The sequence below is a fragment of the Oryctolagus cuniculus genome, chromosome 16 (genome assembly GCF_964237555.1).
Source record: "Oryctolagus cuniculus chromosome 16, mOryCun1.1, whole genome shotgun sequence".
Lineage (NCBI taxonomy): Eukaryota > Metazoa > Chordata > Mammalia > Lagomorpha > Leporidae > Oryctolagus > Oryctolagus cuniculus.
Genome location: NC_091447.1, coordinates 32,468,938 through 32,491,074, shown reverse-complemented (window position 1 = coordinate 32,491,074; position 22,137 = coordinate 32,468,938).

Here is a 22,137-nt window from a genome sequence, read left to right as displayed (position 1 = left end):
AGGAGAACTTTGTGAAACTGATGAACAGTTTGGGTTCATGTCATAATTAGTGAAAAGAAGAAAGCTGAAGGAGAGAGAGAAAATATTTTGAGAAAACAGAATTATATATTTGAGAAAATAAAAACTTCATAAGATTGTATTTTCTTTTTACCACATCCTGGTGAAATGCTATGTCCACTGCTCTGAGAAATCCTCTTATGTTTCTTTCACAGGTAATTCTCTTAACTCCATCATATCTTAGATATACAGAGGAAACTGAGACCTGGAGTGTCTAAGTAACTTGCATGGGTCACACAGCTGTAATTGTTGATGCTGTGTCTTCATTTGAGGCATTAAAGTTCTTTGGTGTATAGACTTACTTGGGCCATCTTTTTATTCATTCTTTTTAAAAATTATATAAAATTACTTTGAATTAAATATTCAAACATCAATGAACAAGCCAGTGGACTTTGATTAATGTGTGAACCCCTGAATCCACTATTATAACCAAGATAAAGAGCAATCACATCTCACTCCTTTCCCAGGCACTCCTCACTTCCCAGAGGCAGCTATAGTATTGTTAGATTAATTCTGCCCATCCTTGAACTTATTATAAATGAAATTATTCAATATATTTCTTGTGTTTCTAGCTTTTTTCAGTCAACAGTGAGATTTATCTGTGTAGGGAGTATCATTCCTCTTTATTGCTCAATAGTATTCCTTGTAAGAATGATTGTTTAGCCATTTTTCTTTGAGATACATTTGAGTTATTTCCAGTTAAGGCCTTTTATGATTAAATTTTATGTAAACATTCATGAAAAATTCTAACGTGTTTTCATTTTATCTTGAGTAAATACTTTGGAATGGAATTGCTCTTTCTTAATAGAATTGTCTGTTTAACTTTGTAAGAATAGTTAAACAACTTTCCAAAATGATTATACTGTTTAACATTCCCAAAGAATGAAGCTGTTGTTTGCTTGTGATCTTGTCATGTTTTGTGTTTTCAAACTTAAATTTTGCAATTCTAGTGGATATAACATGGAATTTTATAACAATTCTATTTGCATCTCTGATGACCAATGATACTGAGTAAATTTTTATGTGATTATTTGCTATTCCTTTATCTTCTTTTGCAAAATGTCCAATTCTTATTCTCATTTTAATTGAGGCATTTTTTTCAGCTTCTTAAGAGTTCTTTTTATATTTTGCATTTAAGACTGCTATCAGATATAAGTACTATGAATGTTTTAAATCAGTATGTGACTGGCCTATTCATGTTCATAATCCTGTATTTTGCAAAGCAGAATTTTTTAATTTTCATAAAATCCAGTTATTCAAAACTTTTAATGTTTTGCATATAGTTTTTTTTTTTTTTTTTTTTTTTGACAGGCAGAGTGGATAGTGAGAGAGAGAGACGAGAAAAAAGGTCTTCCTTTTGCTGTTCGTTCACCCTCCAATGGCCGCCACAGCTGGCGTGCTGTGGCCAGCGCACCGCGCTGATCCGAAGGTAGGAGCCAGGAGCTTCTCCTGGTATCCCATGGGGTGCAGGGCCCAAGCACTTGGGTCATCCTCCACTGCCTTCCCGGGCCACAGCAGAGAGCTGGCCTGGAAGAGGGGCAACCGGGACAGAATCCGGCGCCCCGACCGGGACTAGAACCCGGTGTGCCAGCACCGCTAGGTGGAGGATTAGCCTATTGAGCCGCGACGCCAGCCAGATTTTGCATATAGTTTTATGAGCCATTCTGAATGAATTTCTGGATAGGGTATCTTTCAAGGTTCACTTTTTCTTACACTTTTCCAGTTGTTTCAATGCTATTTATTATAAAGACACTTCTTACCACATTGAAATTCACTGGTACTTGTTGATTATCATTGAAAATATCTATATGGTTCTATTCTTGACTCTATTCTGCATCACTGAACTATCTTTGTATCCTCAGGTCATTAACATGTAATATTATGATAGCTATGTGTTAAGTTTCAAAATCAGAAGTCAGATAGCATTCATTTTCTAATTTTCTTGTTATATGTCAAGTTTGTTTTGGCTATTCTGAATACTTTGAACTTCTAACCTTTTAAAACGTATGTTGAGATTTGTATTGCTATTGTATTAATAATATAGTTCAATTAGAGAATTTACTGTAATATTCTCACTATGAGCCTTACTCAAGAGAAAAGATAGTCCAAGAAAATTCGCCCAGAAAGGATAAGATAGGAAATAGTGGAAAGTCCAAGACTGGCCTACTATCAGCAACAGAAACAAAATTTAGAAAGTTGGTTAAGATTGAAAAAGAATGAATAGATGCAGACTACAGGAAAAAGCATTTACAATACTAAAGGAAGCAGTCTTGGAAACGTAACACGTCAGAAGAGGAAAGGGTAAAATAGAAGCTACAGCAGCTTTCTCAAAACTGTGCAGTGAAGGAAAAAACAGCACCTTCCCCACCAAAAAAAAAAAAAAAAAAAAAAAAACTATAGCAAATATCCAAGGACACAGAAGGACACAGAGCCATTACCTTCTTCTACCTTACAAGTCTTTAGGTTAATAAATTCTATATATTCCTCCAACAGAAGGTGATCATAAACTATTAATCTTATAAACTGCTAAACAGAATCAAAACTGGAAACTAAATCTAATAGCAATGAGAATTCATACTTTCAGCTGGTGAATCCTTCTCCCTTCTGACTTCCCCAAATCCAATGGTGAAGCAAAAGAAAACTGTAACAAAACACTTCAGCCTCAATTAAATACCTTCCTACAAGACTTGGGAATATAAAGAAAAATCCTACCTTGAATCAGATATTTAACAACTAAGAAAATAGACAAAAAGCAACAAATGAAATTAGATTTGATTAAATTTTTCAAAGACACAGAAGAAAAAAAAACACAACAAATATTAAAGAGAGTTTTATTAGGTTCACCCAAAATAAATATTTCAATGGAAATTTAATAAAGAGCATAGAAAAAAACAAAAACACCCAAGAGATAACTACAAAATAGAGAAAGAAATACAGAAATATGGAAAGCAGAAGATAGGGAAAGAGGTACCAACTTGTGTAAAATTTGAATCCCTAAGGAGAAAAAAAAGGAAGAAGTAATATTTAAAATTATAACTTTGAAAAAATTATAGAAGGGAAAGAAAATGTATAAAAACACATTGACAGAATCCACCATGTACCTGGGGAAATGAACTCACAAAGGTAAATTTCTAGGTATTGAGGGAACTTCAAAAAGTTTATATAAAATGGAATTAAAGGACAAAAAATTTAAAATCCATGCATAGTTTCTTCATTATACATATTTTCTATGAATTATTTGAAGACACCTCATGATTTAATAAAACCATGAGATATTACATAAAATAAATCCTCAAGCCTCCTTCTCACAGAAAACCACAAAAAAAAAAAAAAACCACAACAATGAAGAGTCATTAAAAAGCTCAAGAAAAGAAAGTTTGAAGCAAAAATTTTATATCCAGAAAAGGTGTATTCTAAGCATCCAACCTATAGATGGTCTTAAATATGCAAATAATTAAGGAACTCCCTAGCCATAAGCCCTTTATGAACAATGTACTAGAATATGGACTTCATCTACCCAAAAGATCTGTGAAGGCAATTAGGAAAATACAAATGGTGAGTATTTAATATATTTAGTAATAGTTCTAAAACTAAAGTAAAAATGATAAGAACAGTAAATGCATAGTGTTATATGTTCTACATCATATGTTAAATGTCATAACAATGTCATATTAACATAAATGAATGGCTTTAACCAATTAAAAGAAAATAATGTCCAGTATGGCTCATAGAATATGACTCAACTATGTTAGCTATTGGACTTCCCATCTAAAATAAAGTCTTTCAAGAAGATTAAAAATAGACAAATTGCTGCCACTGCCACCTGTCAGTAAGGCTGGCACCACCACAACTGGGAGGGAGGGGCTATTGTCCAAACACTGACCGATGAGGAGAAAGAAGAGACATACAAAATAAAATTGTCATTTCTTCAGGCTAAGGTGGAGGAAGTGCACTAGGCCTTATCTCTCACAACGAACGCAGCTATAAATTTGGACCAGCAATGAGCTTCACACTGTTTTGCCCTGGTATCTCACAATCTGATCTCACTACAGTCCAAAACTTAGGAGTGCATAGCACAGCACATTGAGAGAGAGAGGAGAAGCCCTCTGATTGTCCTTTGAGGAGCTGAAGGGAATTTCTGTCGCTCCCCCTCTTCGTGGAGGAACGACACAGGACCCTGCGCTGTTCTTTCGTCTGCTCGGCCCTCCCCGGGTTTGCTGCTGGTTCTTCCCGGGTTGGCTACTATCCCTTCCACCTCCGTGGAAGGGCAGTTCCCCCTGGCCACATTCCCCACTTCCGCAGGGGAGCGGCACACCGCCGGCCGGCTCTTCTCGGGGGCTGCACAGGTGTTCCTTCAGCTAGATGTTCCCCTTAGATGTTCCTGGTGCATGCCGTCTCTCTCCTCCTTTATAGTCCTCCTCCGCCAATCCCAACTCTGCCGCCCACACGCCGAGCACGCTGCTCTCCTCCAATCAGGAGCAGGTCCTACAGTTTATTGGTTGAACTGGAGGCAGCTGCGTAGAAGCTGTTTTCTCCTCTCCCAGCGCCATATTGTGGGAGAGCAGATGCATAGAATAAGTCTTAATTCCAGTAACTCAGTCTAGTCCTGGTTGCTCCCCACAATTTCTAACACACAGAGGGTAGGAAAGAACATCTGTTGCTTTTTCACATTTTCTTTTAGATCAGCAATGGTGGCAACAGAATTATCAAAGGAGGTCCAAAGACTCCACTGAAGAACAGGAGTCTTCTATGATCAGAGGAACTGTGGTTCCAAGAAGATTAGGCAATCTCATTGACATTTTTCCTTTCTGTCCTTCTGCTGTTTGGCTCTGGACATGGGCTCAGTCATAGAAAATATGAATCAAAGTGGTGAAACTATATTTTTATTTTTATTTATTTTTGAAGATTTATTTATTTATTTGAAAGTCAGAGTTACACAGAGAGAGGAGAGGCAGAGAGAGAGAGAGAGAGAGAGAGAGAGAGGTCTTTCATCTGATGGTTCACTCACCAAATGACTACAACAGCCAGAGCTGTGCCAATCCAAAGCCAGGAGCCAGGAGCTTCTTCTGGGTCTCCCACATGGATACAGAGGCCCAAGGACTGGGCCATCTTGTACTGCTTTCCCAGGCCACAGCAGAGAGCTGGATTAGAAGTGGAGCAGCCGGGTCTCGAACCGGCGTCCATATGGGATGCTGGCGCTTCAGGCCAGGGCATTAACCCACTGCGCCACAGCGCCAGCCCCTGAAAATATATTTTTAGCTCAAAAACTAAAATTGGGAACCTTGGGAAGCAGAAAGTGTCATGGAAATAATATAGAGATACAATTACAAGAAATTGTCGATGAACTCCTGTGCTCACTCCAGACAAGTATGTATATGGACCTGAGACTAAACAGTAACCCAAATCCTTTGAGAAATGCACCAAGAAATAGAACAGCACATGAGTACTAGGCTAAACAAATACAGACTAGCAAACACAAGACAAATTTTTCTTCAAGGATTTAAAAGCTGAAGCTGGCAGTGAAGCCACAGTCCAAAGAAGACCAGTAATAACTTACAGCCAAACCTAAATAAGGTTGATTTCCTGCAGAAAGCAAATAAATAAAATTCACCATAAAATTTAAATAAATCCCAAATATTAAAATATAATATGCAAAATATGCAGGAAGCAATTCAAAATTTCTCATCCCTCAAACGATGACGAAAACAGCAATTCTATGGTAAAGGACAATCAATAGATGCTAACCCTGGGAGCATAGATGCTCATATTGTCTGACAGACTTTGAATAACAATTATAAAAATGGTCAAAGAAGAAATATAATGCATGGAAAGAAAAGAAATGTCAGCAAAGAAACAGCAGACATAAAGAACTAAATAAAGCATCAGAATTAAAAAATACAACAACCAAAAATAAAACTCAGTGAATGGATAGGGGATTAAGATGAAGCTTACTGCTCTAGTTTAGAATATACTTTTTAAAAACTGGACAGAATGCAATCTCAGGGAAGAGTCAGGAAAAAAATGGCAAGGAAACTACAAACAAATTAAACACTCTGGGGGGCCGGCGCTGTGGCATAGCAAGAAAAGCCGCCACCTGCAGTGCCAGTATCCCATGTGAGCACCAGTTCAAGATCAGGCTGCTCCACTTCTGATCAAGCTCTCTGCTATGGCCTGGGAAAGCAGTAGAAAATGGCCTAAGTCCATGGGCTGCTGCACTCGCATGGGAGACCCAGAAGAAGTTCCTGGCTCCAGGCTTCAGATGGGTGCTCTGGCCATTGCAGCCAATTGGAGAGTGAACCAGTGGATGAAAGGCCTGTCTCTCTCTCTCGCTCTCGCTCTCTCTAACTCTCCTCCTCTGTGTAACTCTGACTTTCAAATAAATAAATAAATCTTTAAAAATAAATAAAAGAAAGAAAAACACTGCGACCTATGTAGAGGGTGTGGACACATACAACTCAGGACCCCAGCAACCAAGAACCTCAGTATCAGTTCTGGAGTAAGGTGAGACCAGTCTGCAGCAGACCAAGGCACTGGCAATAAAGCTGCAGAAAGAGCCTGGTGGGAATCTGGCTTGGAGCCCTGTGGAGGACAGTTCAATTGCCAAACTAGAGGAGAAAAAAAGGGGAAGGGAGCTCATTTCTCTCTTCCCAACCACCCTGCAACTGGTGCCCTATAACAAGCCAATAGAGGGTGGGTGCCATTTTGGAAATATGTAACCCCTGCACCAGCTTGTGTCCATGTGCCCAGAAACAAGTTGAGTGGAGATTCCTGAGTCTGGCAGGGAGAACTGACAAGGGGCTGGGTGCTCATGACTGTGGGTGGCTTGTGTGCTGGTACTGTGAAAACACTGTGACTGCATGGAAGGCTCAGGGCTTGGACTTTGGGCAGTCACTGTGGGAGGCTCCACATGCTCAGGGCTCCCAGATTCCCTGGTAAGGGTCATTGCTATGGAATCTGTGCTTACACTGAGGACTGTACAGATTCTTTGTGTGGTTCTTGTGGCACTAAAGATGAATATTGTACCCACTGGGGCTAGTGCCCAGGCATGGTCTCCTTTAAGGAGAGGTCAGCTGAGACTATGCCAACAGAGCTGAACAAATATCCCCTACAATAAAAGAAAAAAAATATTAACCACACCCAACCTCTGTGTTATCTTGGACACTCCTTCACCCTGGGGTACTAAACAGAATTCGCTGAACACACTCAGCACATGCCTCTAAGTATTCACTGAAAAAGCGGACACTCCACTCATCTACAGAGGTATAGTCCAAAGATTAAAGCCATCACAGGGAAAAAAACAAAGAAGAAACCAACAAGTATCTCTACCAAGGCTGAATAATAAATGCAGCCATTCAACAGACAAGAATAAGGAAGACAACATGATACCCAAAAAAGGACATAACACTTCAAACTAGAATATGAAGGTGAAGGGATTGAAGAAATGCCAGAAATGAAATTCAAAAAATTGATCGTAGGGTTAGTTAGAAGTAGTCAGAAGCATATCCACAAACTAATGAAAACTCTACATGAAATTAAGATCTTAAAGAGAAATCAAAATGGCAGGCACCATTGCTCACTTGGCTAATCCTCCACCTGTGGCGCTAGCACCCCAGGTTCTAGTCCCAGTTGGGGTGCCGGATACTAGTCCCGGTTGCCTCTCTTCCTGTCCAGCTTTCTGCTGTGGCCCAGGAGGGCAGTGGAGGATGGCCCAAGTGCTTGGGTCCCTGCACCTGCATGGGAGACCAAGAGAAGCACCCAGCTCCTGGCTTCGGATTGGCGCAGTGCCGGCCATGGTGGCCACCATTAGGGGATTGAACCAATGGAAGGAAGACCTTTCTCTCTGTCTCTCTCTCTCACTGTCTATAATTCTACCTGTCAAATAAAAAAAAAGAGAGAGAAATCAAAATGAAATCTTGGAAAAGAAGAATTCAATAAACCAACTTAAAAATGCAGTGGAAACCCCAAACAACAGAACTGGTGAAGCAGAAATAAGAATAGCCAACTCAGAAGACAAATCCCAGGAAATTTTATAGTCAGACCCAAAACAAGAATTTAGAAAAATAAAAACACCATTGGAGATCTACAGGGTAATATCAAATGACCCAACATACGGGTCATAGCAGTTCTTCAAGGAGTTGAAAGAGAGAAAGGATTAGAAGGCCTTTTTAGTGAAATAACAACAGAAAACTTCCCTAATTTGAGAAAGAAAGGGACATCCAAGTACAGGAAGCATATAGAACTCCTATTAGACTTGACCAGAAAAGATCTTCACCATGATACACTGTAGTCAAACTCTCCACAGTAAAACATAAAGAAAAGATTCTAAAATGTGCAAGAGAAAAACTCCAGATTACTTTCAGAAGATCTTAAATTAGACTCCCAGCAGACGTCTACCAGAAACCCTACAGGCTAGGACAGAATGCTAAGATATATTCCAATTCTTAAAATAAAAAGGCTGTCAACCCAGAATACTGGACCCTGCAAAGCTCTAATTTATGAATGAAGGTGAAATAAAGACATTCCATAATAAACATAAATTGAAAAAAATTGTCACCACCCATCCAGCCAGAAAAAAGATGCTTAAAGATGTGCTACACACAGAAACACAGAAACAGGAACATCACTACAAAAGAAGGTGAAGGCAGAAAATCTCCCAGGAAAGTACAAAAGAAATCCAAAATAAATAATAGGAATATTTATGGAAAAATGGCAGGGCACAGTTATTACTTATAAATAGTCACCTTGAATGTAAATGGTCTCAAATCTCCAGTTGAAAGACACAGACTGGCTGAATGGATTCAAAAACAAAAACTATGTATTTGCTGCCTATAGGAAACACATCTCACCAACAAAAATGCATGCAGACTGAAAGTGAAAGGATGGAAAAACATATTCCATGCTAAAAGAAAGCAAAAAAAAAAAAAAAAAAAAAGAGATGGTGTAGCCATCCTAATATCAGACAAAGTAGACTTTAAACAAAAGCTGTTAAAAGAGACGAAGAAGGGCACTAAGTAATGATTAAGGGATCAACACCAACACAACAGAAAGATGTAACTATTATAAATGTATATGCACTTAATTCCAGGGCACCTGGATATTTAAAAGAAATGTTAATAGATCTAAAGGGAGACATAGACTCCAATACAATGGGGGACTTCAATACCCCACTTTCAGCAATGGCAGATCAGACAGAAAAGCAGCAAGGAAACAGCAGAATTATTCGACACTATAGGTCAAATGGACCTACCAGACATCTACAGAACTTTCCAGCCTACATTTGCAGAATACACATTCTTCTCAGCAGTGCATGGAAATTTCTCTAGGATTGAATGCATGCTAGGCCATAAAGCAAGTTTAAGCAAATTCAAAAAAATCAAAATCATACCATGCATCTTCTCAGATCACAATGGAAGAAGCCAGAAATCAGTATGTCAGGAATTTCCAGAACTTACTCAAAAACACAGAGATAGAACAACATGCTCTTGAACGAACAGTGGGTCATGGACAGAATCAAAAGAGAAATCAAAAACTTTCTGGAAACAAATGAAGATGACAATACAACATATCAAAATATATGGGATACAGCAAAAACAACTGGTACACACATCAAGAAATTGGAAAGGCTCCAAATAAAATGAGCTGTCAATGCATCTCATGGACCCAGAAAACCAATCCAAAACTAGTAGGAGAAAATATATAAGTAAAATTAGAGAGGAAATAAACATATGGAAACAAACAAACAAACAAAAAACAACACAAAGGATCAGCAAAATAAACAGCAGGTTTTTTGAAAAAATCAACAACACTGACACACCATTGACCAAACTAACCAAAAAAGGAGAGAGAAGACCCAAATCAATAAAATTAGAGATGAAAAAGGAAATGTAACAACCGACACCACAGAAATAAAAAGAATCATCAGAAATTACTACAATGAGCTATATGCCAACAAACTGTGAAACCAAGAAGAAATAGATAAATTCCTGGACACATAAAACCTACCTAAATTGAAACATGAAGACATAGAAAATCTAAACAGACCCATAACCAAGACAGAGATTGAGTCAGTAAGAAAGACCTTCCCAACAAAGAAAAGCCCAGGACCAGATGGCTTCACTGCTGAATTCTATCAGACATTTAAAGAACTAACTCAATTCTTCTCAAGCTATTAAAAACAATTGAAAGGGAAGGAATCCTCCCAAACTCCTTCCATGAAGCCAGCATCACCTTAATTGCTAAACCTGAAAAAGATACAAGAGAGAAAGAAAACCACAGACCAATTTCCCTGATGAACACAGATGCAAAAGTCCTCAAGAAAATACCAGCCAATCAGACACATCATTCACCAAACCAAGTGGGATTTATCCCAGGTATGCAGGAATGTTTCAACATTTGCAAATCAATGTGATGCATCACATTAACAAACTGAAGAACAGAAACTCTATGGTTATCTCAATAGATGCAGAGAAAGCATTTGATAAAATACAACACCCTTTCATGATGAAAACTCTGAGCAAATTGGGTATGTAAGGAACATTCCTCAACACAATCAAGGCAATTTATGACAAACTCACTGCTAGCATCCTATCAAGTGAGGAAAAGTTGGGAGCATCCCCACTGAGATCTGGAACCACAGAAGGATGCCTACTGTAACTATTGCTATTCAATATAGTCCTGGAAGTTTTAGCCAGAGCCATTAGGCAAGAAAAAGAAATCTAAGGGATACAAATTGGGAAGGGGGAAGTCAGACTATCCCTATTTGCAGATGACATGGTTCTAAATATTGGGGATCCAGAAGACTCCACTAAGAAACTATTGGAACTCAAAGAAGTGTTTAATAAAGTAGCAGGCTATAAAATCAACTCACTAAAATCAACAGCCATTGTACACACAGACAGAGCCATGGCTGAAAAAGAACTTCTAAGATCAATCTCTTCACAATAGCTATCCAAAAAATCAAATACCTTAGAATGAATTTAACCAAAGATGTCAAAGATCTCCACAGTGAGAATTACAAAACATTAAAGAAATAAATAAGGCCAGCGCCGCGGCTCACTAGGCTAATCCTCCGCCTTGTGGCGCCGGCACACCAGGTTCTAGTCCCGGTCGGGGCACTGGATTCTGTCCTGGTTGCCCCTCTTCCAGGCCAGCTCTCTGCTGTGGCCAGGGAGTGCAGTGGAGGATGGCCCAAGTCCTTGGGCCCTGCAACCCATGGGAGACCAGGATAAGTACCTGGCTCCTGCCTTTGGATCAGCGCGGTGCGCTGGCCGCAGTGTGCCAGCCGTGGCAGCCATTGGAGGGTGAACCAACAGCAAAGGAAGACCTTTCTCTCTGTCTCTCTCTCTCACTGTCCACTCTGCCTGTCAAAAAAAAGATTTAAAGAAATAAATAAGAGAAGTTACAAAAAAAAACTGAAAAAGCTTCCATGTTCATGAATTGGAAGAATCAATATCACCAAAAAGTCCATATTTCCAAAAGCAATTTACAGAATCAATGCAATACCAATCAAAACACCAAGGACATTCATCTCAGATATAGAAAAAATTATTCTGAAATTCAAATGGAAACACAGGAGACACTGAATAGCTAAATCAATCTCTTATACAACAAAAACAAAGCCGGAGCAATCACAATACCAAATTTCAAGACATACTACAGGGCAGTTATAATCAAAACAGCTTGTTACTGGTACAAAAACAGGTGGATAGACCAATAACACAGAATAGAAACTCCAGCAATCAACCCAAGCATCTAAAACCAACTGATCTTTTACAAAGGAATTCAAATGAATCCCTGGAGCAAGGACAGTGTCTTCAACAAATGGTGCTGGGAAAACAGGATCTCCACCTGCAGAAATATGAAGCAACACCCCTATCTTATACCTACACAAAATTCCACCCAAAATACATGAAAGACCTAAGTCTACAACCCAATACCATTAAATTATTAGAGAACATTGGGGAAACCCTAGCAGATATTGGCATAGGCAAAGAGTTCTTGTAAAAGTCCCTAACGGCACAGGCAATCAAAGCCAAAATTAACAAATGGGATTACATCAAATTGAGATGCTTCTGCACTGTAAGAGAAATACTCAGCAATGTGAAGAGGCAACCAACAGAATGGGAGAAAATATTTGGAAACTACACAACTGATAAAGGATTAATAACCAGAATTTATGAAGAGATCAAGAAACTCATCAACAACAAAACAAACTACCCAGTTAAGAAATGGGCAAACAACTTAAACAGTTAATTTTCAAAAGAGGAAGTCCTAATGGCCATCAAGCACATGAAAAAGTGCTCAGGATCCCTAGACATCAGGGAAATGCAAATCAAAACCACAATGAGGTTTCACCTCACCCCCGTTAGAATGGTTTTCATACAGAAATTAACAAACAACAAATGCTGGTGATGATGTGGGAAAAAGGTACCCTAATCCACTGTTGATAGGAATGTGAATTGGTACAGCCACTATGGAAGACAGTTCGGAAATACCTCAAAAACCTGAATATACACCTACCATATGACTCAGCCATCCCACTCCTGAGAATTTACCCAAAGGAAATATAAACACATATAAAAATATAATCTGTACCTTCATGTTTATTAGAGCTCAATTACCAATAGCTACAACATGCATTCAATCCACATGTCCATACACACAAACCCCAAATTATATCTAGAAATATCATGATGAAATCAATGAAAACTAGTGACAAGGAAAATTTCTTAAAGATAATCAAAATGGGAAAATATCTGAAAAACTGTGTTTTTTTTTTTGGAAGAAGGAATTGGAATAACATTTAAAACTTTAGTTAGTTATTTTCAATTTACTTGATTGGCAGAGAAATATCTCCATCGGCTCACTACTTCCCAAATGCCCACAATGGCCCAGGGTAGGCCAGGTCAAAGCCAGGAGCCAGAACTCAATGCAGATCTCCCACATGCATGGCAGGAATCCAAGCACTTGAGCTGTCACCTACTACCTTCCAGAACTGGCAAGAGTAGGAAGCTGGATCAGAATTGGAGTAGCTTGGGGCTAGCATTGTGATGCAGCAGGTTAAACTGCCATACACTGGCATCCAATAAGGGTGTCGGTTCATGCCCCAGCTGCTCCTCTTCTAATACAGCTCTTGGCTAACGTGCCTGGGAATACAATGGAAGATGGCCAACGTGTTTGGGACCCTTCCATCCACATGGGAGATTCGGATGAAGCTCCTGGCTTCAGCTTAGCTCAGCCCTGGACATTGCAACCATTTGGGGAGTAAATTAGCGGATGAAAGATCTCTGTTTCTCTTCCCACCCCCACTCTTTCTGTAACTTTGCCTTTCAAATAAATAAATAAATCTTTTAAAAAAAGAGGAATAGCTTGAACTCAAATCAGGCACTCCAACATGGGATACGATCATCCCAAGTGGCGACCTAAGCTGCTGCATCAAATACCCACTCCAGAAAAAATTTTCTATGCAGAAGAATTCCAAATAGTTATGTAAATTCTCTCCCTTCTAGGAGATGGAACATAACTCCCAGTACGTAAGTGTGGGCTGCACATAGTGACTTTCTCCTCAAAAGTACTGTCCCCTGGACATGATGTGATGAGAATACTCTCTATCTCTGTGATATTCCTTCACAAACCCATAACCCCAGTTATAGTTAATTATGAGGACAACCTCAGGCAAATCCCTAGTGGAGAGATATTCTATAATAAACATCTGATTAATACTCCTCAAAGCTGTCAAGGTCATTTAAAACAATGAAAGTCCAAGAAACCATTACAGTCAAGAGAAGCCTAAAAAGACATGATGTCTAAATTGTAATGTGATGTCCTGGAACAGGAAAGGGACATGGGTAAAAACAAAGGGAATTTAGCTAAAAACAATGTGTCAGCATTGGTTCATTAGTAGTAACAAGTGTGCCATTATCAATATAAAATGTTTATTACAAGGGAAACTGGAGTCAGGGTGTACAGACCTCTCTATACAACCATGGTTACTTCTCTGAAAATTTAAGACTAACTAAAATAAAAGTTTAATTAAGAAAATGCACAGTACTAGCTGAAGAGCAAGAAAGGAACATCTCCATGTGACAGAAATGGAGAGGAGGGCTGTGCAGGTACTGAGGATATATGGCCAAGTGGGAGCCAGGCCCGAGAATTAGGAGAGATTCCCAGTCAGGAATATCAGCCAAGGATCCAGAACTAGGCCCCAATGTGAACTTCAGTCTATAAATGCATCATAAGTTCATATAAAAATTCAAATATCCTTATACTACAGACTTGAAATTAACCTTCTCCTAGATAATGAATGTGAACTGTGTCACTTGCTTGGGCTTAGAATACTATGCCTATGTATCACTAGATATGCACCCTGAATTTGAGTTGCATGTGCAGTATAAACTCTGAAATAATACATGAAGATAAAATATGACTTTAAGCCAATGAAATCCATAGGACCAGGCACAGGTTAAGTGTGAAAACTGCCCATTAAGAGGTCCTCATAACCCAAGGCATAAGATGGAAGATAAATTCAGTCAAAAATTACAAAGCTTGTCAAGAAGTTCCATTCCATGCCAGTCAATATGTGGGTTCAATCAATGGAGATACTTATATTTACTTAGGTGTGCACAGAAGACAATGAGACATTTCTCATACTGATGTGCTTGTTACAAGAAAAAAGTTGTTATTTCTTTCTTCAGCTGTGTGTAGTACCTTGTTTAACAACATACTTCACAATAGGAGTTACAGTTTAGAATCACCTAGTAGATTAAAATATCAACACCAAGTCCCATCCCCAGAGTTTCTAGTTACATTGGCATTGTAATATCTCAGCCTACTCTATGTTCAATCGTGCTCAAACCAATACAGGCATGCTTCCTGAATACTGACCACATGGCAGGTGCTGTCGTCAGACTGGCAGAAGAAATGACAAAAAGCACAATGAAAGAACTCGGGGGAAGAGGAGACAGGTGTCCATACAGCTGCAGTGAATCTCATTTATAGCACCAGTACTTTAACCCTCCCTGTGCCCAATTTGTCTTGTGAATTTTCAGTTCATTCCCCAATGCCTGGTGGGCTGACCTTGAAACTTTGTTTGGCATACAGAATTGGCTGGACTTGACAGTGTGCCAGCTCGGAGCCTAGGCCTCAAGAGGCCAGGAGTGTTTCTGTTGCACTTTCTCCTTCACTCTGATAGCACACCCAGGCTGGCCTGTAGAGGATGAGAAATTTGGGGAACAGAGAGCAGTCACCCCAACCAACAGCCAGCCATGACAAAGGTGACTCCAGCCAAGATCAGCCGAGTTGACCCCCCTTAGATGCATGATGAATAAATGCTTATTATTGTAGGCCATACAGGTGCCACTGTTGTACCTGTTCTGCATAATCCAGTGTGATATAGGGCACAGACATAATCAGCAGGAAAATAGCTCCAAATTTTCAATGGTTTTCCCTGGACCATATTAAAACTGTTTCCTAGGTTTCACAAAGTTCCAGTTCATTCTGTTTGGGAAACGTGCTGGTGGCAAAGGATGTGAAAGGTGGTGGCAGCTGAAATCTCTTGCCCTTAAATAGCTGTCAGCTCAAAACTATAAACAGTAAATACCATGAAGCCTGTCTTAAACCAACGCCCAAGGGAGCTGCAGAAATTGGATGCCTCCTAGAAATGATCTTTAAGTAAAGGTTGAATACAATAGCCTTGGGGATATTTTCAAACGGTGGCTCAAGACAGAGTTGTCTGCTAGGAAAGCGTTGCCAGTCTGGGCTTCCTGGAGTTTGCCTGTTCAGAGACCCATAATGAAAACGAGAGCTTCAATTTCATCGGCTGATCCTACCGAGGCTAGGAAAACCCAATGTGTTTGAAAATGTCCAAGTCAATCCTCTGCTTGTGGGTGCATTAATCAGACATTAAAAGATAAAAGGCCAAGCAGAAAGCTAAACTTTTCTCCTCGAAGCTTGCCTTCACGCCACTGAGCACCATGCAAAAAGCACCACCTGCCTTAGGTATATGTGACTTGGATGTTGAAAGCCAGCAAAAGCAAGCAGCAGTGGCCTCTCCAAGTCCCCTGCAAGCAGTGGCAAGTGGCTCTGATGTGCAAAGCGCTTACTTTGCTCCGAGAGTTGCACCTGAATGCAAGCAAGATCCTGCAACCCTACTAAGAGTGGCTGCCTGATATGGTTTCCCAGGAGCTACGATTTCCGAGGCCGAACTGAAATGAGGCTCGCCTGGCGCAGACAACACCCATTCTTGCTGTGGTCAGAATCAGAAGGGAAAATGTGGAGAGTCAGACAGAGGTTTTCCATAAACATGGCTCGATCTCAGAGCACTTTGGGGCTGGTTTCCCAGAGGGCGGACATTCCTAGAAGTGGTGCAGACACACAACCCCTCAGAGTAACCGCAAACATTTCTTTTCCTTCTCTGAATAACGTGGCGCTCTGCGGACACTAAGCAGATGCCAGCCATGTGCAGCCACAGCAGGGAGCATTTGAAACACTTGCAGTGGGGCACTGTCAGGGCTCCTGCTCCAGGGCTTCTTGGTGAGCTCCTTGGTACGGCCCCTGCCAAGCTGCACCATTCAGGGTTCTCACCCACTCCAAAAATATGCCGCCACCTAACCATGAGCTTGCCTTATCCTTGAAACTGCTGCCACGTGGTTGAAAAGAATTTTCAAATTCTTTCCTGAGAGGCTCCACTTTCATCTGGATCTTTATTGTCTCGCATTTTTAAAGACTCAACAGGTGTGAGAACCTTGTGCTCTGCCGTGCTTTGGTTGTAGTGGGTTAAGCTGCTGCTTGGACATGTGCATTCCACATCCTAGTCCTGGGGTAGAGTTCTGATGCACCCTCCTGCTAACAGGTTTTGAAGACTGCAGGTGATGGCTCAAGTACTTGAGTCCCTGCCACCCACATGGCAGACTAGAACGGAGTGCCTAGCTATGGATTCAGTCTGCTCTAGCCTTGGCTGTTGCTGGTACTTGAGAAGTGCACCAGTGGATGGAAAATCAACCCCTCTCTCTCTTTCTCCCTCTCTCTCTCTCCCACCCCTTTCAAATAAACATAAATAAGCTTTTTTAAAAAATCACATTACATCATGCTAACAGTTTCTGAAGTGAAATTTGTTTATTTAGCATTAAAACACCCGAGATGATATACAAAAGACTCTATTTCATCACACTCCTGATCAGTGGATTTCATGGCCTGTGCTTAACCAGCAGCGTCTGCAGCAAGGACCTGGCGGATCTGGACCTCTCACTGAAGAGAAAAGGAGGCACGCCCTATGAGCACAGACTCTACGTCTGCCCAGACGTGAGGCTGACTCCACCCTCCCAGCTCTTAAATGTTTCGTGCCTCATTTTTCTCATCTATGAAATGTGAATATTCATAGTACCTGTTTTACAGGTCTTTTGTTTTAAAAGACATAACCCGTATTAAGTGCTTAACTCAATGCTTGCCACATCCTACATATTCAGTGTTAGTTACCTATTATTATAATTATTGTTTCTATAAATATTCATATTGCTACTATTTTATCTTTTTAGTCAGCTCATAATTGGTGGGTGCCATAAAACTTTTTTAGAAGTACTTTAAAACATGTTGTTACATGGAAAAGCCCCTTTGTTTTTTTTGGTAAATAGAAGAGAAATGGACAAAGACAAAATGACAAATTTAAGCAAAGAGACTGTATAAAAGAGAGAGAGAGAGAGAGAGGATTTGAAAAGTGTTGTATTAATACGTTTTCAAAGTTTTTCTTCAGACTCCCTAAATTGCATAAAATTCAGCCTTCAAAAACCTTAATATACTCCTGCACATAAGTAAAACAGAAACAGAAGTTTCCAGAAGTTAACAAAATCCACATATTTCATTAGAAAACAGTTGTAGACTGGGATGGACATTTGTTGTATTAGTAAAGACATCACTTGGAACACTCATCCGGATCCCTGCCTTTCACATTATCCACATCAGAGACCTGGATTGAGTTCCTGGCATCAACCTGGCCCAGATTCAGCTGTTGCAGGCATTTGGGGAGTGTACCAGCTGATGGGGAATTTCTTTCTCTCTCTATCTCTCCCTTTCAAATAAATTACATAATAATTTTTAAAACTTAAAAATTGAATAAATCAGGTAATTAGAAAAGAGGGGTAACTATCAGCTGTATTGTGATTTTGTGTGCACACAATTATAGCAGTGTATGGAAAATTATACAATGTAAATATTATACAAAAGGCTAGTGGAAAGAATACCAATTGTCAGTTTTTATGGATGACATCATTTTCTCTTTAGACTACTCAAGATATTCAATTGAAAAAGATTAGAATTATTATAATGTTTTACCATATAAAAATAAATCTATTGAAAAGCAATGTTTCATATATGATATCTCTAACATTGTAGACAATAAAACAAACAAAAATATTTTATTCACAGTCATGTAAAAAGTAACTCCCCAGAAACCCCCTAGACTTTGTTCACGTTCCCTCCATGGTAGGACTTTCCCTGAAGTGCTCTCCTGCAGTAGCCGTCCCCGCTGCCCCACTCTGTTAGGGAACCATCCCATCTGAACTGCAATCACTCCCTTGCCTGTTGCTTTTACCATTACCTTCTCCAGCCTCCTATCCCCAGCACACACACTACAGGAGCTCCTCATGAACAGGGGGTGTGTTTATGCTTTATTCATCTTAGCACCACCTCTCTACCTAGAGTGGCTGGTTGACAGATGCTCAACACATGCTTATATTTAATTCATTAAACAACTACTTGAGCATTACAGGAATGGAAACAACCATCTCTTTTAGGTCGACGTCTTTTGCCTTTATCTTATCTTCTGCCTATTCTCTTTCAGTGCTGCATCTTTTTCCGGCTTAGGAATTAAGGTGATGCTGGCTTCACAGAAAGAATTTGGGAGGATTCCCTCTTCTTCGATTGTTCTGAATAGTTTGAGAAGAATTGGAGTTAGTTCTTCTTTAAATGTCTGGTAGAATTCAGCAGTGAATCCATCTGGTCCTGGGCTTTTCTTTGTTGGGAGGGCCTTTATTACTGTTTCAATTTCTGTCTCAGTTATGGGTCTGTTTAGGTTTTCGATGTCTTCCTGGTTCAATTTAGGTAGGTTGCATGTGTCCAGGAATCTATCCATTTCTGATAGGTTTCTCTGTTTGCTGGCATACAAGTCCTTGTAGTAATTTCTGATGATTCTTTTTATTTCTGTGGTGTCTGTTGTTACGTTTCCTTTTTCATCTCTGATTTTATTGATTTGGGTCTTTTCTCTTCTTTTTTTAGTTAGTTGGGCCAATGGGGTGTCAATTTTGTTTATTTTTTCAAAAAACCAGCTCCTCGTTTGGCTGATTTTTTGTAATGTTTTTCTTGATTCAATCCTGTTGATTTCTTCTCTGATTTTAATTATTTCTCTTCTCCTACTAGATTTGGGTCTGGTTTGCTGTAGGTTTTCTAGATCCTTGAGGTGAATTGAAAGCTCATCTATTTGGTGCCTTTCCAATTTCTTGATGTAGGCACCTATTGATATAAACTTTCCTCTTAACACTGCTTTTGCTGCGTCCCATAAGTTTTGGTATGTTGTGCTGTTATCCTCATTTACTTCCAGAAAGTTTTTGATTTCTCTTTTGATTTCTTCTATGACCCATTGTTCATTCAGGAGCATGTTGTTCAATCTCCATGTGTTTGCGTATGCTCTAGGGATTCCTGAGTTGCTAATTTCCAACTTCATTCCTTTATGGTCTGAGAAGCTGCATGGTATGATTCTAATTCTTTTGAATTTGCTGAGACTTGCTTTATGGCCTAGTATGTGGTCAATCCTAGAGAAGGTTCCATGTACTGCTGAGAAGAATGTAAAATCTTTAGCTGTAGGATTGAAAGTTCTGTATATACCTGTTAGATCCATTTGGGCTATAGTGTCGTTTAAATCTACTGTATCCTTGTTGATCTTCTGTCCTATTGATCTGTCTATTTCTGAGAGTGGAGTATTGAAGTCCCCCAGTACTATTGTATTGGGGTCTAAGTCTCCCTTTAAGTCCGTTAACAAATCTTTTAGATAAACCGGTGCCCTGTAGTTAGGTGCATATACATTGATAATTGTTATATCTTCCTGTTGAATTGATCCTTTAATCATTATGTAGTGTCCCTCTTTGTCTCTCTTAACGGTTTTTGTGGTAAAGTTTAGGTTGTCTGAAATTAAGATGGCTACGCCCGCTCTTTTTTCATTTCTGTTGGCATGGTATATCTTTTTCCAGCCTTTCACTTTCAGTCTGTATGGATCTTTGTTGGAAAGATGAGTTTCTTGTAAGCAGCAAATAGATGGGTTTTGTTCCTTAACCCAATCAGCCAATCGGTGTCTTTTAACTGGACAGTTCAGGCCATTCACGTTCAATGTGACTAATGATAAGTGGTAACTTTGCCCTGCCATTTGCCAAAGATAAGTTCTAATATATGCTTTGAATTCCCTGTGATCTTTTGCTGTGAGCTTTCCTTCCTTGGTTTCCTTCCTTCCTTTACCTTCTTTCATACTGATGACCGTGTTTCTGTGTTTCTGTGTGTAACACATCTTTAAGCATCTTTTGCAGGGCTGGACGAGTGGCAACAAATTCTTTCAATTTCTGTTTGCTATGAAAAGTCTTTATTTCACCTTCATTCACAAATGATAGCTTTGCAGGATATAATATTCTGGGCTGGCAGTTTTTCTCTCTTAGTACCTGGGCTATATCTCGCCATTCCCTCCTATCTTGTAGAGTTTCTGATGAGAAGTCAGCTGTGAGTCTGATTGGAGATCCTCTGAGAGTAATCTGACGTTTCTCTCTTGCACATTTTAGGATCTTTTCTTTATGTTTCACTGTGGAGAGTTTAATTACAACGTGTCGTGGTGAGGATCTCTTTTGGTCGTGTTTATTAGGGGTTCTGTGAGCTTCCTGTACTAGGATTTCTCTGTCCTTCTCCAAACCTGGGAAATTTTCTGCTAATATCTCACTAAAAAGGCCTTCTAATCCTTTCTCCCTCTCCATGCCTTCAGGAACTCCTAGAACCCGAATGTTGGGTTTTTTAATAGTATCCTGAAGATTCCCGACAATATGTTTTAGATTCCTAATTTCCTCTTCTTTTCTTTGGTCTGACTGTATCCTTTCCTGTTCTCTGTCTTCTAAGTCCGATATTCTCTCTTCTGCTTCACCCATTCTGTTTGTAAGGCTCTCTATTGTGTTTTTCATTTGATCTATTGAATTCTTCACTTCAGTCACTATCCCAGTTTCCTGTTGTACTAATTGTTTCGTTTCATTTTGATTCCTCCTTAATATTTCATTTTCACGAGAGAGATTTTCTATCTTGTCCACTAAGGATTTCTGTAGTTCAAGAATTTGTTTTTGAGAACTTCTTAATGTTCTTATCAATTTTTTGAGATCTGCTTCTTGCATTTCTTCTATATCATCATCCTCATAATCTTGAATTGGGGTGTCTTTTTCATTTGAGGGCTTCATGGTGACTTCCTTGTTTTTATTACCTTGGTTTTTGCATTTGTTATTTGGCATATTGGAGATATTTGGTTTCTTCACTGTGGTGCTTTTTCTTGTTATACTATGACTCTAGATTAAGTGGACTATCTGTTTTTGATGGAGCCTTAGGGCTTGAGATGGGTGTGGCCTGAGAGCTCTGTTTGGTGTGCCAAAGGTGACACTCCCAGGTTAGGCGTGGTAAACCTCTCTCTCTCTCTCTCTTTTTTTTTTTTTTTTTTTTGATTCAAAAGGGAAGTTATTCTGCACAGCTGAACGAAGTTGGAGGTAGTTAGTAGGCAAATGATATACCCACAGGAGCCAGAGATCAGAAGCTCTTTCCCAAGGACCACACAGGGAATCTGTTCGGCCCTCAGAGTGGGCTCAAATTCTCCTTCAGTCTCCCACTGGGTTGCAAAAGTTACGGAATTGTAGCATCTCTGGAGAGTGCTCACGTGAATTCCGTGAGTTCTCTCCCCCACCGTCTCTTTTTTCACAGTCTCAGTTCAGTAGCACCACAAATTTACTAGGTCCTAATCTCCTGTTAATTTGCCCCGCCCAGAGTCAGGTTTTTCTGCTAGGCTCAGGGCCGGTGCAGACC